Below are 16259 nucleotides of genomic sequence, written 5' to 3' on the forward strand. Positions count from 1 at the left end.
TCATGTGTCTGTAGGGAGATGCTGGTACAGGACGAGACCTTGTCTCGTATCCCACTCTCAGAGTCTCACAAGGCATATGGGAAGGTGCACCTGGTAGAGATGATAATTACATAAAGCCTTTCTTAAAGGGCAACTTGAAGAGCCAAAATCCTTCCTTGGCGTTCCCAGTTGGCAACAAGGCTTCTAGTACCATCAGTAAATTCAGCCACCCTAGAGTTGTTTGCCTTTTCTGCGTGAGATGATTGGGATCTTATATACAACAGTCATTCTAGGACATGCAGGTTTCCTAATTGCTTTCGTACGTTCTGGCCAAATATATTTATTATGCATCATTTTCATTGCCTGTTAGCTTTTGCTATCACAAGTTAAATATCATGCAAAAAGTACATGATCATTAAGTCTCAAATTTTGCTCACTGATAGTTTAAATTAATAGGATTTTCCACGTGTAAAATATATTTTAATATATCATTATGTTAATACAATCAAAAGTACTAATGTGCTTTTGACTGGTAGCCTTTCTGAGATTAAGGAGGAAGTATGTACAGTGACTTTTGGTAAAGATTTAATTTTAAACAAAAATCCAGCACTTCTCTATTTAAAAAACTAGTTTTAATGTGTCACTCATACCGGGAAGTCAAATATCTAAACTATATAAGAAGACTATCCAGGGTTATTGAATAGTGTGACAAATGCTTATCTATTTATTATGTGCGTAGTGTGATAAGCCTGATTTCCTATCATGATACCTCTACCCAAAGACAATGGCAGGTGCATTACAGGAATCCAGTAAATAACTTGAAATTATTTTATCATCCTGGACATGACACTTCGTATTGGAGTGGTATAAGAGAGTTTGTGCACATGAGGGTCAGTTTTAAGTAAGTTTATAGTTTTTTAGCCATTTAAATTAGGTTTATGGTTCATCTGATGGCCTTCCAAGACATGACGTCTTAACGTAAAAGTGGGGAATAAAGTTTAGCGAGAAGGGTATGTCATGTTTTTAGATACAATTTTATTTTTTATTTTTAGCTTATAAATAACAGTAATTTTATTTCTCACAGTTCTGACTTCATAGTCCAAGATTTCAGGGAAATGCTCTTCCTGGTTCAATAGTTGGCCACCGGCTACATGTGTCACATGGTTGAAAAAAAATGTACTCTTCACTTTAATTGTGAAGTCATAGAGAAAGAGATTTAGTTCAAATCTCTCGAGGACTTCAGAGACCCCTTCTGCAGTTTCCTTTACAGGAAGTCTAGGAGTTATCTGTCAGTCTCTGCAGAGAACAAGTGTCTAATAATTGGTATTATCTAGAGTGTTTGGCCACTTGAGTTGAAAGGTGACATAGTTTTGATTCTGTTACTTATATTTATAAAATGATAGTATAAAGCTATTCAGTCATTCACATATACGTTCATTAAATATTGTGGAAAACAACTAAGTAAGAAAAGTGGTATTTTAGGCTGAATATAAGTATTTGCACTAGATCAAGAAGAGAGTTGTGAGATACTAGCTATAGAGGTGACAGTAGATGTAGGAGTGGAAATGTGATTTATGGGACCTGGATGGCTTCAGTCGGTTAAGCATACTGACTCTTGATTTACAGTCAGGTCTTAGATATCATGGTTGTGGATCGAGCCCAAGTTGGCTCTGCTCTTGGGGTGGGGAGCCTGCTTAAGAGTCTCATCTCTCTTTCTCCTCTGCCCCCCCAAAAGTGTGTTTACGACAAGGCAGGAGAGGAGGTTAATGGCTAAAATGGTGAATCTGGCCAGATGGTTTAGATCTAACCCTATGTATATTGTTATTCTTAATGAGCCCTTCCAACTCAAGATTAGACATACTTGCTGTTTAAGGACTTTGGCAAAGAAAAGCCAGAATTTTTTTGTAGAATAAGGGGTAGCTCACTGAATGAAACAAAAAACCTGTGTACTAATGGAAGGTGACAATGTACTTTATTTGAGAAAATTTAGACTCTGCTAATAACCTTAACGACAAAGGAACACGTGTGTGTGTGTGTGTATCTATTTTTAAAATTTATTTCAGGGCTACTAAAGTCTTTAAACATTCATTAAATACAATAAAAATCAGTACATGAAAGTGTGTCTGAACTAGAACTTTCATGTCCATAAAAAAAAAGGTTTCAAACAATAAATTTTTTTTGGAAAAAAATTGAAAATTTTTCTATTAAGTCATCTATACATTAATCTCTTTCCATCATTCGGGATATGGGAGCCAATATTGGACCTCTATCACAGAGTTTACTCCTATTGGGATTTCCCTTGCTCTGAGGACTTCAGACTGCTTCTCTTTGGTATCTTCTCCCTGTTCTACGCCTCGTTAACCCTGCTGGGGAATGGGCTCATCCTGGGACTCATCTGGCTGGACTCCAGACTGCACACCCCCATGTACTTCTTCCTCTCCCACCTGGCCATCGTTGACATAGCCTATGCCTGCAACACGTGCCACAGATTCTGGTAAACCTCCTGAAGCCAGAACAACCCATCTCCTTTGCTGGCTGCATGGACACAGACCTTTCTCTTTTTGATTTATGCTGTCACAGAATGTCTTCTCCTGGTAGTGATGGTCCTATGATCGGTATGTGGCAATCTGCCACCCTCTCCGTTATTCCTGTCATCATGAGTCTGGACGAGTCTGAATCATGTGGTGGTGACTTCCTGGAACCTTTGGAGTCTTCTGTCTTTGATTCATACTCACATGTTACTTTACCCTTACCCTTCAGTAGATCCCAGAAAATCAATCAACTTTTTTCTCTGTGAAATCATGGATCTTTCAACTTGTCTGTTGCAGATACACACATCAATGAGATTGTGGTATTGGCTGAGCAATTTCCGTCTAGTGGGACCCTTTCCTCGATTGTAAGTCTCATATTGTGCATCACTCTGTGCCATTCCTCAGGATCCAGTCTGGGGAAGGTCAAAGAAAAGCCTTCTCTACCTGCTCATCCCAATCTCTGTGTGGTTGGACTTTTTATGGCCTCGGCCATTTATAAAGTATGTTGGGTCCCAGACATGGGAACCCCAAGGAGCCAGAAGAAATATCTCCTCCCCTGCGGTTTCATCAGCTTTTCATTACCATGCTCAAACCCCTGAATCTATAGTCTTAGGAAATCAGAAGTGAAGAATGCCTTTAAAGAGAGTGCTGGGGGCACAACCTGGGTGGCTCAGTTCAGTTAAGCATCTGAATCTTGGTTTCAGCTCAGGTCATGAACTCACGTCATGAGTTCTGCCCCATGTTGTGCTGGACAGCACAGAGCCTGCTTGGGATTTCTCTACCCTCTGTCTCCTGCCCTTCCTGGCTTGCTCCTCTCCATCTATCGTATATATGTATGTGTGTGTGTGTGTGTGTATATGTATATATTTATTTATTTAAAAAATAATATATGCATATGTATATTTACAGATATTACATAGAATTATATATGCCACTATGTATATGTACCAATATATATACTCATGTATATATATAATACATATTAACATATGTATATATATATATACATATTTAAAAAAAATGAGTCCCAGGAATGAAGAGAGCCTATGAAAATATTATGGAGTCAGTTGATAGTGACCTAGGAAGATATTATCTCAAGCGTTTCCAAAACTGTAGCATGAGATTTATCTGAGACCCTTATTAAAAAATACAGTCAGTCTTCTGAGGCACACTTAGATCACTGATTCAGAGGATGAGGGATATGTCTTAGAGATCTATATCTTGATATATTGTCGAGGACACCTGGGTGGCTCAGTTGTTAAGCATCTGACTCTTGATTTTCAGCCTCAGGTCATGATCTCACGGTTCGTGAATTGAGCCCATGTCAGGCTCTGCACTGACAATGTAGAGCCTGCTTGGGATTCTCTCTCTCCCTCTCTCTCTGCCCCTCCCCTGCTTTCTCTCACTCTCTCTCTCTCTCAAAAATAAATAAACTTAAAATACATCATCATAGCTAATTGTAATTGCAACGCTGTTCATGCAGCCAGATTTGGAAGCAGCAGGTTCTAGAAACAATACTCTTTATCACATCTTTCTCAAGCTATGGTCTAGCCTCATGCCTCTCAAAGTCTTTTTTCAAAACACCAGCTCATCAAGAGAGCTTTTACATAAAACTCTATGGTCAAGTAAGTTTGAAATTATTGCGTATTAGATGCATTTCTTTAGAGCTCACAAATTCACTATTATCCATTGTGGAAAACTGTAAGAATATCTGCAGTAAGAAGATTTTTATTCCAGTTTTTAGCCAAATATTTTCCAATCTTATTGTGATCACATAAACAATTTTTTGTAAACATCTTATTAGCGGTTTCCAGGACAGGAAATAATATTGATCTGGATGACTCATTGTCGAATATTTACTATAACACACCTTCTTGAGCAAAAAGATTTTTTTCCTTGAAAGGTGAGCCATCTAATAGAGGACCTAAGTGCAATTCCTAGATGAGCTGTTGAGAATGTGTGCTTTCCTTTGGGTAAAGAAAGTGAGGATAAAATGTTTCTCCTTTTCAGTGATCGGAATCATCTGGGACGGTAATGAATCCAACACTCTGCATCATCTTGGGTCAGCAGTTACAGATACATTCATGGAATGACTCATTCAATTTCACAATCTTCTATAATCTGAGATAAAAAAATACTATGCATTCACGGCTTACCCAGAATTACTAAGGTCTATTTTTTCTATCCTTGATTTTAAGATAAAACCAGGGTGCCTGTGTGGCTCAGTGAGTTGAGCGTCTGACTCTTGATTTCGGCTCAGGTCCTGATCTCGTGGTTTGTGGGTTTGAGCCCCATGTCAGGCTCTGCACTGACAGTGTGGAGCCTGCTTGAGAGTCTCTCCCTCTCTTGCCCCTCCCCTACTTGTGCGTGCTCTCTCTCTCTCTCTCTCCAAAATAAAATAAACTTAAAAAAATAAAACAAATTTAAAAGATAAATACCAAAGTTTCATACGATATCTAGGTGGATTTGCAACAAAAGCCACTACTTACACAATGTAGAAGCATTTAACATAGATTTCTCCTTTGGTTGTTTTAGAAAATTGAGATATGGGAGATGTTCTGTAAGAGAATGTTTATAGGAAAGGATACACTCATGAAGGATGGATAAAAGGTTATGAATCACAAAGATAGAATGTCCAAAGAGGCTAGTTGATCCTTTGATGATTAAAAAGTAAACAAATAGGAAAGTGCAATGATTTTATTATTACTGGCTATTCTTGAATAAATTTCAACATGATAGCCTTACAAACAGGAATTTCCTCATTCTCTAATGGAATGCCATGTGATTACTGTAATATCAATATAAAAAGGGGTTAAGTGAGGTTTACAGCAGTTGCAAAGATTTCCTCCTCATGAATGTAAAAAAACAAAACAAAACAAAACAAAAACAAAACGCATAAATTCTATGGTGGCTAAATACATAGGCAAAATTTTGCATGCTTTTATTACTTTTACATTTTACACATTTTATGTTCTTTTTCTAACTGATAGAAGGAAAATAACAGTTTTTTAAGGTGTATTCAGTAAATTAATACTTTTACAAATTGTAATTTTTAAATTGTATTTTGGCTGATATAGGTTAAGGCTCAGGTGCTTGAAATAGCCATTGAACTTGAGATAAGTAAAGTCTTTTAAGACAAGTATAGGAACGTTTTGATTGTAAATTACACCTGAAGTAAATTGAAGAAATAAATTCTATCAAGCTTTAGTGGAGTTAAACTCTACTGGAACAGTTAGGAATATGGGGATTTAAAGAAACTACTCTAGTACTTCAAGTGTTTTATTTATGATTGAACAACTATCACTTCAAATGTTCTTGCTTATGGGGTTAATGTTTAGTCCTTAATAATAAGATACTTATTCTTCATTGTGTTAACCTTTTTCTATGGAAATCCTGATGATCCAGGCTATAGGAACCACATTTTTAGCCTCAGGGTTTATCTTGTGTGAGGCTTCTTCAATTGGGAGTTTATGGGAACTACGGAACAACCATGGAACAGTCATCAGTGGCTCAATGTGATCCCAAGAAAAAAGGAAAAAAAAGAAAACTCAATTCAACTTCTCTTGAAAAAAATCTTTGGGGGCCTAAGTCCTGGTCATCAGTTTGGAAGGTCTGGAAAACTAGTATTCTGTCAGTTAATCTGGAATTGATCAGAATTGTCAGAACTTAATGGCTCTCACAAAACTCACAAGATAATTAATGATTAACCCAGATGGACTATGTTTAAACTTTATAGTGAAGGATGTTCCTTTCCAGGAAAGGAGTACCTATTCCCTTTATCCAAAATAACCCAGTTCTCTTTTCAAACAATCAAGAAACTGAATAAACAGTACATAATTGGCTCAAAGAGCTAGAATCAGCACAACAGATGGATTTGAATCAATGCTGAAAAGGTAACTTCTTCAATAAAACTATAGAAAATTCCTCCCAATAGATCACAATTTATTCTCTTTATGAACTAGATGTCTACAACTGAAGTCATCTATACCTTGGGCTGTGCTCCAATGAAACTAACAAATTCTGCCTCTTTATTTTCCCACAGTTTTCAAGATTCCAAGAGAAACTATTGATATAGCAATTGTTATTTTTCCATTTAATTATAATATGTTACTGACTTTCTGAGAATATGTTCCTCCCTGACTCAGATCACTTAGTTCATCAATTAAAAAGCAAAACATTTTGAGATTGGCTCAGTCAATTAAGTGTCCTACTCTTGGTTTTGGCTTCAGGGCATGTGATCTCACAGTTCATGAGTTCGAGCCCAGTGTCCCTGCTTAAGGATTCCCCCTTTCTCTCTCTCTCACTCTGCCTTCCACATGCTTGCATGCACCACACTCATATCTTATATATAAATAAGTTAACATTAAAAGCCAACATTTTTCAAACCAATTATTGAGAACAATTTATCTTTGGGAAGTGTTTAAAGTATCAAAGTATTGGATTTTTATTCATTCTGCCAAATGAACATGATGTCCAAAATTCTGGGTGGACCTTGAGATAACCATAAGATTGATGGTTAGGAAAATGTCTGATGCTAAACAGATAAGTAAAAATGAAACATAATTTCTTTTAAAAAATATTAATATATTTTTTGCAAGTAAGAGTTAATTTCTGACTATGTGTTATTTTACCTTAGTAAACATTTATGTTTTAATATGTTTATGTTTTTACTCTGACCACCTGTTAAAATTTCTTATTTTCATTTTTTTTAATATTTGTTTATTTTTGAGACAGAGGATGATCATTTGCAAATGTGAGCAGGGAGAGACTGAGATTAAAGGGAAGACAGAGAATCCCAATCCCCAATACAGGCTGTGTTGTCCAACAGTACTTGGGGCTTGAAAAGTCATGAATGGTGAGATTGTGACCTGAGCTGAAATCAAGAGTTGGATGCTTAAACCAATGAGCAACCCAGGCACCCCTGCACTTTTTGTTTAAAGTAAGCTCTACATCCAACATGGGGCTTGAACTCATGATCCCGAGATCAAGAGTTGCATGTTCTATGGTCTGGGCCAGCAGAGGACCCTACTCTGACCAATTTTCGAGTTGTCCATAAGCTTAAAAACAATGTTACTTGATATGTACTAGAGAACATGTACTCTTGAGTGATGCATTTCCCAAAAGTTAAAGTTTGTTTGGTATCATAAAAATTTATATTTAATTTCCTTATTGTCTTCGTTCAAAGTTCCTACTTTTTATAATGATAGTCATACAGTGATGAATGAGAAATCCTTTTTTTTCACAATTTCAGTGTGACGCTATTTTTTTTCTTTTAAAACACAGTTTCCAGTTATCCACATTTTTCTACAAGTCAACCTGAAATCATAAAAGAAAGAAAACTTGATAATTGTAACCAGTTTTCCATAAGTTATGGGATAACACAGGAAGCAGACATCACACTGTATTGAACTAATTAGTTTCTGAATCTCATGCTTGATTCGATAAGAGATTTTCAGATAACATTTTGAGTCCCTCACATTCCAGTATAGGAAAAAATAGGATGCAATTAAAACATGACATCATCACAGGTAGGAATTCTCTCCCAACCCCAGAAGATGGTAGGAAGCTTCAAGGGGAGATTGGCCTTCCAGAGGGTTCTCTCCCCCTGGCCTGAGGGGGACTGCGACCCACTAGAAATCTCCTCACATCAGAATCAAGATTAGAGACTATTAGCCAAGGCATGACCCTATTTGAGTGGTTTTGTGTTATAGAAAACCCTCCCTCAGTCATGTTTAAATAAGCCACTGGGACTCCGTAATTCTCTCAGACTCCCCGGTCTGCTCCCTGCCTCCCTAACCTGCTACCTCTATGCATCTCCACATCTTGAGCTGTGATTTGGAAACCAGCTGATTTTTCAGAGTCCTTCCTTCCCCCCTCTGCTGCTACACAAGGTGGCCCAGAGTAAAGTGGGGAGAAGCTTAAATACAGAGGTGAATGCCGGGAGCTTCTTCATGTCACACTCGTTCTGCTTACTTCTGAGGTTCCCTGAAGGGACCTGATGGTTTTGGGAATTAGGGCAGTGCTGCGGATTCTCGAAAATCCATATAATTGCCAAGGTTTCTGGGGCCGTAATGACTGGTGTTGTCTCAGAGGTGTGGCTCATGTGCTGGTTGTGGTTCCTGATCATGTGTACTGCTGGGGATGAGAGCAGAAACTGGGGAACTGTCTTTGTCCTTCCCCAGTGGAGTGGGATGCACTGTATCTCGCCGGCCCAACCACTCCAGGGAGCCTTAGACGCTACCAACTAGGCTGGGGCCATGGAGAATAAAAGTGTCCTTTTCTGTGGATTCGCCTCTTTAGCAGTCACGGAACAGGAGTGAGGAGTTCTGCAGCTCCCCACAGGCACTCAGAAAGCACGATCCCTGCCCACACCGTGAGGTAATTTTCCCTCCTGGGGTCCCTGAGTCCAAACGTGGGAGATAACCAGGCCACATTATTTTACTTTATACATTAATTCCTCTTAGACATGGCGGTAGCATCTACACTTCTTGTGGACTATCCGTCTGTTTCTGACAATCTATATTTTAAATGTTAAGAGAAGTAAATACTCTTTATTACATGTTAAACATATATGCTCATTGTTCACATTCTTATATGAATAGTTTTCAGGGGAAATAATAGATGGCACAATTTTATAGACAAATAAATAAAGATGTTTTGGGTGTCGTGTTTGGTTAATTTGTTCATTGGTGGAGGAAATATCCACGTGATTAGACATTGTACTTAGAAAAAGAGAGCACTAACGAAAGGAGTAAGAAATTTCTGTGTCATGCAATTGAAACAGAACATATGAATAATATTAGCCAAGTAAATTACAGGAGGGTATAATTACAGAATGGTTTATGTCAGGAAATTAACATGTTGGTTATTATATAAAATATGCATTTACATTATTGTCAACACTAGGTACAGCTGCGTTTCTAAATCTATGTCATATGCTTATCTTATGTTCGGCATTAAGGACAGCTAAGAAGGTATCAATAAATATGTGTAAGTGTTAGATTTCTTCATATGATTGGAAGATAAGTTTGTGCAGTGGGGCATGAAAAAGTATAGCAAAGGGGACCACGGTGTTAGGTGCTGGTGTGTGAGGTGGAGAAGGACGAGATAGTCATTCATTTCTTTGTTATAGGACTTTTGTGTTTAATGTGTATCTTTATATTTATCACTGCTTTCTTCTGAAGCACTTTTGTACGAGAAAATCTTCACAAGTCAGCACTCCTCTCTGCTTTTACTATGTGTTACCACAGTGCCCAGCCATAGGGGGAGGCACTCATGTGTATGATCAATATTAGCCTTTAACAGATTCTCCAATAGGCTATGATTACACAGAAAATGACACCTAGTTCTTGTACTCGGTCCCACAATAGATTTTTATATCCAGAAAACTCACTTATCCTATCAGCCCTTACCCAGAAGAACACTCGGCAAAGTCTTGGCTTGTAACCTACATAAGCAAATAAGTGAATCAGTATTCAGTCTTTCATTACTACTTGCAGGTGAGTAGTCCTACGCTTCCTCTGAGTCAAAGATTAACAAATCAGGTGGTTGAATTTTAGGAATTCTGCCATTCCCCCGTGCCCCTACTTTTAGAGCGAGAACTTGAAAGTCAATTCAAATTTTCTTCAAGATTACTGTTTTAAAACATAGCTAACTTATGACCAGCGATAGAGCTACTAGGAATTTATACAAGGATGCTAGAGTGCAGCATGCAAGAGGGGCACTTGTACCCCAATGTTTATAGCGGCCTTTCAACAATAGCCAAATTATGGAAAGAACCCAAATGTCCATCAACTGATGAATAGATAAAGAAGATGTGGTTCTATATATACAATGGAATATCTACTTGGATGAGAAAGAATGAAATCCTGACATTTGCAACAAGTGGATGGACCTGGAAGGTATTATGCTAAGTAAAATAAGTCAGAGAAAGAAATCATATGTTTCACTCATATGTGGAACTTGAAAAACTTAACAGAAGACCATGGGGGAAGAGAAAGGGGAAAAAATAGTTTCAAACAGAGAGGGAGGCAAACCATAAGAGACTCTTAAATACAGAGAACAAACTGAGGGTTGATAGGGGGGGCAGGGATAGGGGAAATGGGTGATGGGCATTGAGGAGGGCACTTGTTGGGATGAGCACTGGGTGTTGTATGTAAGCGATGAATCATGGGAATCTACTCCCAAAACCAAGAGCACACTGTATACACTGTATGTTAGCTAATTTGACAATAAATTATATACACACACACACATACATATATATGTGTGTGTGTTCAATATATATACATTTATATATATATATAATAAAACATAGGTTCTATCAGTTCTGATGGAGATATATAATGAAATTACTATATCCTTCTTAGATATTTACTGCTAGAAGTTTGATTTACCTGATTTTTCCATTAACCAGGACAATTTATCCTTTATGAAATTCTGAAAATTGTACCTATGTAAGTTAATGTACCTCGCTATGCCTGTAAAGGTTACATTTGGGACCTGGAACACATTACGTTTTGAGCCCACCCTCATACCCCACCGCCCATAAGAAATTTAATCTGTTTGCATTTCAGTTGATTTTGTAAAACTAATGCATGTCTATAGGTATGTACATGGTCAGGCTTATTGTCCCTGAATGCCATTGAATGATGCACAGACAGGGGCCCTGGGTGGCTCAGTCAGTTGAGCGTCCAACTCTTGGTTTCAACTCAGCTCAAGAATTCATGGCTTCATGGTTTGGACTCCCCCACATTGGGCTCTGCACTGACAGTGTGGAGCCCTTTGGGATTCTCTCTCTCTCTTCTCTCTGCCCTCCCTCACTTGTGACTGTCTCCGTCTCTCTCATTAAAAAAAAAAAAAAAAAAAAAAAAACTTTAAAGACGCACAAGTTCTGCCTCTCTCATAGACTTTGTGTCTATGCTCGTTTGGATCATCGCATTTATTTTGTCCACAGTCTGTCTCCAGACAGGTAGCCCTCAAACAAAACAAACTTACACGTGGGATTCGCTGTCACAATCCTCCTGCCCTGCCTCCCTGAGGTTGTATCAAGCACCCTTGACTAGACTTTTGAGGTTCCCAAAATCTCCAAGTCATATATTTCCAGATATTCTCTTATTTAACCAAGTCTAGATAAAATACATAGACTAAGTATTTTATCACTAAATTTGTTGATGTGTACATTTTCAGTAGACAACAACTGAATTACACATTGCTAATTTTCTGTCTTTCATTTCTTTTTGCTGTCGATTGACTGTGGCTAGGACTTCCAGTCCTAAGTTGAATAACAGTGATGAGAGTGAACATCCCTGTTGTGTTCCTGATTGTAAAGGAAAAGCTCTCAGTTTTTCCACAATGGTGATGGTATCAACTGTGGGTTTTTCATATGTGGCCTTTATTATGTTGAGGTATGTTCTCTCTAAACCTACGTATGTTGAGGTTTCTTTTTTTTTCATGAATGGATGTTGTACTTTGTCAAATGCCTTTTCTGCACCTCTTGAAATGATAATATGGGTCTTATCCTCTTCTAATTGATGTGATGTATCACATTGATTGATTTGCAAATATTGACCCACCCTGGCCACCCAGGTATAAATCCCATTTGACCGTGGTGAATGATTCTATTTAATGTAATGTTAGATTAGATTTCCTCATATTTTGTTGGGGATTTTTGTATTTATGTACATCAGAGATATTGGCCTGTAGTTAACACATCTTGTTGAGTCTTTATCTAGTTTAGGTATCAAAATTTTTGGACCCATAGAATGAATTCTATTTTTTTGGGGGGGAACAGTTTTAGGAAAATATTTATTAATTCTGGGTTTTTTGTTTTGAGAGTGAGAAGCCACATGTTTAAGCTTTATACATGCTTTGCTTCTATGTTTTTTTTTTACTTTTTAACTTTTTAGAATTTAAATCCAAGTTAGTTAACATATAGTGTAGTAATAATTTCAAGAATAGAATTTAGTAATTCATCACTTACATATAACACCCAGTGTTCATCCCAACCAGTTTCCTCTTTATTGCCCCTCACCCCATTAACCCTTCCCCCCATTCCAACACACTGCCAGCAAACCTCGGTTTTTTCTATTTAAGAGTCTCTTATGGTTTGCCTCCCTCTCTGTTTTTATATTATTTTTGTTTCCCTTTCATTATGTCCATCTGTTCATTTCTTACATTCCACATATGAGTGAAATCATATATTTGTCTTTTTCTGCCTGATTTATTTCACTTAGCATAATACACTCTAGTTCCACCCATGTTGTTTCAAATAGCAAGATTTCATTCTTTTTGATCACCCTGTAATATTCCATGATATATATATATATATATATATGTATACCTATATATATATATATCATATACAACTTCTTTATCCATTCATCAGTCATTGGACATTTGGGCTCTTTCGATACGTTGGCTTTTGTCAATAGTGATGCTATAATCATTAGCGTGAATGTGCCCTTTTGAATCAGCACTCCTGCATCCTTTGGAGAAATGCCTGGTAGTGCAATTGCTGGGTCATAGGGTAGTTTTATTTTTAATTTTTAATTTTTTTGAGGAGCCTCCATACTGTTTTCCAGAGAAGCTGCACCAGTTTGCATTCCCACCAGGAGTACAAAAGTGTTCCTCTTTCTCCACATCGTAGTCAACATCTGTTGTTTCCTGAGTTAATTTTAACCATTCTGACAGGAATGAGGTGGTATTTCATTGTGGTTTTGATTTGTATTTCCCTGTTGATGAGTGATGTTGAGCATTTTTTCATCTTCTGTCAACAATCTGGATGTCTTCTTTGGAAAAGTGTCTATTCATGTCTTTTGTCTATTTCTTCACTGGATTATTTTTGGGGAGAGGGTGTTGAGTTTCATAAGTTCTTTATAGATTTTGGACATTAACCCTTTATCCAATATGTCATTTGCAAATATCTTCTCCCATTCTGTCAGTTGCCTTTTAGTTTTGTTGATTGATTTCTTTACTGTGCAGAAGCTTTTTATATAATTTTTAAAATGTTTAAAATTGTATTTAAATCCAAGTAGTTAACATGTGGTGTAATAATGATTTCAGTAGTAGGATTTAGTCATTCATCACTTAAATATAACACCCAGTGCTCATCCCAACAAGTGTCCTCCCTAATGCCCTTCACCCACCTAGACCATCCCCCCTCCCAACCCCTCCAGCAGCCCTCAGTTTGTTCTTTGCATTTTGCAGTCTGTTATGGCTTGCCTTCCTCTTTGTTTTTTACCTTTTGTTCCTTCCCTTCCTTTATGTTCATCTGTTTTGTTTCTTAAATTCTACATAAGAGTGAAATCACATGACATTTCTCTTTCTCTTCTTTATTTTGCTTGGCATAATACACTCTAGTTCCATCCATGTTATTGGAAATGGCAAGGTTTCATTCTTTTTCATCACCAAGCAATATTCCATTATATATATATATATATATATATATATATATATATATATATATATGAGATATATCTCACATCTTCTTTATCCATTCATCAGTTGATGGACTGTGTTCTTTCCATAATTTGACTGTTCTTGATACTGCTGCCATAAACATTGGGATGCATGTGCCCCTTCAAATCAGCCCTCCTGTATCCTTTGGATAAATTCCTGGTAGTGCAAATGGTGGGTCATAGGGCAGTTATATTTTTAATTTTTTGAGGAATCTCCATACTGTCTCCAGGGTGGCTGCACCAGTTGGCATTCCCACCAGCAGTACATAAGTGTTCCCCTTTCTCTGCATCCTCACCAACATCTGTTGTTTCTTGAGTTGTTAATTTTACCCATCCTGAGAGATGTGAGATGGCATTTCACCGTGGTTTTGATTTGTATTTCCCTGATAATGAGTGATGTTGAGCATCTTTTCATGTGTTTGTAAGCCATTTGTTTGTCTTCTTTGGAAAAAAAATGCCTATTCATGTCTTCTGCTCATTTCTTTACTGGATTATTTGTTTTTTGTTTTTTGGATTTTGAGTTTGATAGGTTCTTTATAGATTTTGGATACAAACCCTTTATTAGATGTGTCATTTGCGAATATCTTCTGCCATTCCGTTGCTTCTGTTTTAGTTTTGTTGATTGTTTCCTTCATAGTGCAGAAGCTTTTTATCTTGATGAGGTCCCAATAGTTATCTTGATTAAGCCACATACTTCATGTTTGCTTTTGTTTCCCTTGCCTCTGGAGACGTGTCTAGTAAGAAATTGCTAGAGCCAGGGTCAAAGAGGTTGCTGCCTGTGTTGTCCTCCAGGATTTTGATGGCTTCCTATCTCACATTTATTGAATGGATGCCAAAAGAAAGCCCGAGTAGTGATACTAATATTGGACAAACTAGACTTTAAAGAAAAGACTGTAACAATAGAAAAAGAAGGGCACTCAATTATAACAAAAGAAAAAAACTCAACAAGAAGATATAAGAATTGTAAATATTTATGCACTCAACACGGGAACACCCATATACATAAAACTGTTAATAGCAAACATAAAGGCACTAATCGAAATTAATACAATCATAGTAGGGGACTTTACCACCCTACTTACACCAGTGAACAGATCATCTATACAGAAAATCAACAAGGAAACAATGGCTTTGAATAACACACTGGAACAGATGGATTTAACATCTATATTCAGAACATTTTATCCTAAAACAGCAGAATACACATTTTTTCAAGTGCACACAGAACATTCTCCAGAATAGATCACATATTAGCCCCAAACCCTGCCTCAACAAATGCAATAAGATCGACATCATACCATTCAACTTTTCTGACCACAATTCTATGAAACTAGAAGTCAACTGCAATAAAAAAAAATCTGAAAAGACCACAAATACAGCGAGGTTAAATAATATGCTAATAAACAGTGAATGGGTCAGCCAGTAAATAAAAGAAGAAATAATGAAATAAATGGAAACAAACAAAAACTGAAAACAAAACAGTCCGAAAAAAATTGGATGCAGCAAAAGATGTTCTAAGAGGGAACTTATAACAATACAGGCCTATATCAAGAAGCAAGAAAAATCTCAGATAAAAAAGCCTAAACTTACACATAAGGGAGCTATAAAGAGAACAAGAAACAAAGCCTAAAACCAACAGAAGAAAGAGAATAATAAAGATTATTGCAGAAATAAATGATATAGAAACTAAAAAAAAAATACAACAGATCAATGAAATCTTGAGCTGGTTCTTTGCAAGATCAATATTGTTGATCAATCTCTAACCAGATATCAAGAAAAAGGGGGAAAGGACCTAAGAATAAAATCACAAATAAAGAGAAATAACAACACCATGAATACAAACAGTTGCAAGAGAATATTATGAAAAACTATGTGCCTACAAATTGTATAACCTAGAAGAAATGGATAAATTCATAGAAACATACAAATTACCAAAACTGAGACAGGAAGAAATAGAAAATTGGAACAGACTAATGGTCAGCAAAGAAATTAAATCATAAATTAAAAAACAATCCCAATAAACAAAGGTCCAAGGCCAGATGGCATTCCAAGGGAGTTCTACCAAACATCTAAAAAAGAGTCAATATCTGTTCTTCTCAAGCTTCTCAAAAATAGAAAAGGAAGTAAAACTTCCAAACTCATTTTATGAAGCCAGACTCATCCTGATACCAAAACCAGATAAAGACACCACAAAAAAGAGAATTACAAGCCAATATCTCTGATGAACATAGATGCAAATATCCTCAACAAAATAATAGGAAACCAAATCCAACAATACATTAAAGAAAAT

The sequence above is a fragment of the Acinonyx jubatus genome, chromosome X (genome assembly GCF_027475565.1).
Source record: "Acinonyx jubatus isolate Ajub_Pintada_27869175 chromosome X, VMU_Ajub_asm_v1.0, whole genome shotgun sequence".
NCBI lineage: Eukaryota > Metazoa > Chordata > Mammalia > Carnivora > Felidae > Acinonyx > Acinonyx jubatus.